The sequence below is a fragment of the Austrofundulus limnaeus genome, unplaced genomic scaffold (genome assembly GCF_001266775.1).
Source record: "Austrofundulus limnaeus strain Quisiro unplaced genomic scaffold, Austrofundulus_limnaeus-1.0 Scaffold27, whole genome shotgun sequence".
NCBI classification, from domain to species: Eukaryota; Metazoa; Chordata; class Actinopteri; order Cyprinodontiformes; family Rivulidae; genus Austrofundulus; species Austrofundulus limnaeus.
In genome coordinates this window covers 271,951-274,693 of record NW_013952429.1, presented here as the reverse complement: position 1 = coordinate 274,693, position 2,743 = coordinate 271,951, and the positions used below count along the sequence as shown (strand labels likewise).

The following is a 2,743-nucleotide window of genomic DNA, read 5'->3' as shown; positions in this document are numbered from 1 at the left end:
ATATGAGTAGTTCTGGTCTTATGAAGTGTACAAATCTACATGTGCACTTTAATCTAAATGTCTCTTCTACGTGCATTTTATATTTAATCTTCATATAATTCAAATAAAACAAGAACCATGACTGCCCTAAACCCCTTACATAGTCTATGGACCAATGGCAGCGGATTCTGATGTTATCAGTCCATTAAATGGGCGGCGGGACCTGCTAGAAGTCCCAGTCGGGACATTCTGAAGCCATAGGGGTCTGATGACGCCTAATAACATCCATTTAATGGATGATAACATCCAAAGTGGGTGCCAATGACTGGAATGACTGTAAGTGTTTCAACAAGAAATTGCAACCTAATAACCAGTACACCTGCTGGTGGGTCAAACTAAATGGATTGGTGGCCTAATTTTGGTCCATTGCCCTACTTTTGGCCCCTCTGGTAGAGGAACTAAAACTTATATGTCTGCATGCATCCAAATAACCAAGAGTTGTTTCTAGAAATTCAAATCAACCTAAGACTATAAACATGCATGTAAAAATATTAAATGTGACCCATCATATCGAAATGAGGATGAAGTCAAATTTGGTCAAAATGACCTCATTACATTTTCAYATTCTTGGCTTTAAAAGCTACATTTTGATACCTGGATCATTCTGATATCATAAATAAATCCATACATATGACTTAATTTGTCTTGTTGTTTACAATAATACATAAATATTTGGTCTGAATCCTAATTTAATGCCATTTTATTGAGGAATTTTTGATGTCCTTATAAAGAGGAAACAATTTGAATATTGAGATTCCCCAGCTAAAAAGAAACACAGCTTTGCTAACTCACAGGGAAAATATCAAATATTTAAGGCGTTTTTCCTCAAAATCAGTTTTTTGTTGCTACTGTTCAAAAAAGTGCTTCAAAATATTGTTTTATGATTAAATTTCAGACAGTTCATTCAAATGATACATTAATAAGGCATCATTGTATTTTGACAAAAGGCAATTTTTGTTAACATTTAAGTCAAAACACTATATTTGCCTATTTCTCCATATTCAACTTTTGGACTTAATCCTCGTTTCAATGTGACGGGCCACATATGAGGCAAAACAAGCAAGATCCAGGAACTGCATGAGGTTAACCTGAACACAAACGACAAGCATCACCTTTTCACTCCAGTTCTACCAGTCGTCTCGGTGAAAGCTGGCTTTATAGAAACATCTGACTCAGTAATCCAGCTGAACGAGCTGACTCAGAGAAATACAGCCCGTCTTTCAGCTGAATGACTCAAGTGTTGAGATAATGACAGAGCACCAGTACAGCAGGGCCGTAGAGTCTAAATGTGGGCGTGAACAGGCAAGAAGTCTCATCAATGTTACCAAAACACACAGAAATTAATGGTTGCTCAGCCATCACCAGAGAGAAATACCAAAAGTTGTTGGACGTTTGGGACTCATCATATCAAGAAGTCACAGAGATTTGCTGAAAGCAGCAGGTCTGAAGTTTTCATCTGCCCAAACGCCACCAATCAAAGATGACAGGACCAACGTTCATGTTGAAGAAAACACCAGTGTCACTGGGGTCAAGTTGAAAGAGCCACTATAGAAACAGGGGCCAGCAGTGACAATCGTATTGTGACTGTGCTTATTTGCACCCAACCCCCAGCAACCTCTGTTAAAATCTCCGTCACCCACCATCCACCCAGGGGCACCATCTGCCCCCTCTTCACACCCCCTCTCAACCCCTCCCGCCTCCTCCGGTCCTTTCAGAACCACCTCGGGGGTGACTTTCCCATGCCACCGAACCTCTCCTCCTCACCCTTGTCCCCTCTTCTCCGTGACCTCGGCGACACCCCCGAAACTTTCCCATTTTCTCTGCGTCCTTTTTTGGGTGTTAATGTCCTCGTATGCAAAGAGCCCTGACCATTTACAAAAGACTCTTTGCCTCCCAGCTGTGGAGCGCTAACAATTGCTTTTGCACTTGAACTAACGTCTCATCAGTGTCATTGTGGAGGTTCCTGCTCAACCGAGACAACAATCTGTGGTTGTTCAGCCACCATCAACGACACCTTCAAGGTCCTAACTGCTGCTGGACGCTGGTCATCACCCCAGATCTTCAATAAACTAAAGTCAGATGTTTTAAATCAGAGAAGGTTTTGTTCAAAGCCAACAGTTTCATCAGAGTAGATTTGTAATGGAGAATAAAACCATGGAATCACTGCACAGAACAAAGTTTCCAACAATTTAACCGTCTGAGATGCCTGGTTCTGTATTCTGCAGCTGAATCAGCAAACATAAACACGTTACTGATGATCAGTGTCAAGTAACTAAGTACAAATACTTTGTTAATTTACTTCAGTAGAAATGTTGGTTATTTATACTTTAGTGAAGTAATTATTTTGCAGCCTACGTTTTACTTCTCCTCCTTACATTTTAATTCACTTGTCTGTGCTTTCTACTCCGTACTTTCTAAAAACGCACAGTTTTTCATTTCTATTTAACTTTGACTTGTTTTTATTTCATCTTTTCATTGTTCAGAACAAAATAAATCAATAGAAATCTGTCCAGACACATGAAGCCCAGGGATAGAGTGAATCTGATTGTGGTTGGATGAGCAGTGTAAAAACCATTCTGACATCCTATTGGTCTGAACACACTCCATCACACCTGTATAACAAATCACATCACATCCAGCAGGACAGACTGTAGCACATGTAGCCTAGAATGAAGATGATCATGGCTCAAACAACTAGTCTAGT

General features: G+C 40.1%; 1 protein-coding gene across 2 annotated transcripts in view; it reads right to left on the bottom strand.

The window, feature by feature from the left end:
- si:ch211-57n23.4 (immunoglobulin superfamily DCC subclass member 3) overlaps nt 1-2,743 on the bottom strand; it is a gene marked incomplete in the record, with an annotated part of 45,054 nt that overhangs the window by 31,703 nt on the left and 10,608 nt on the right.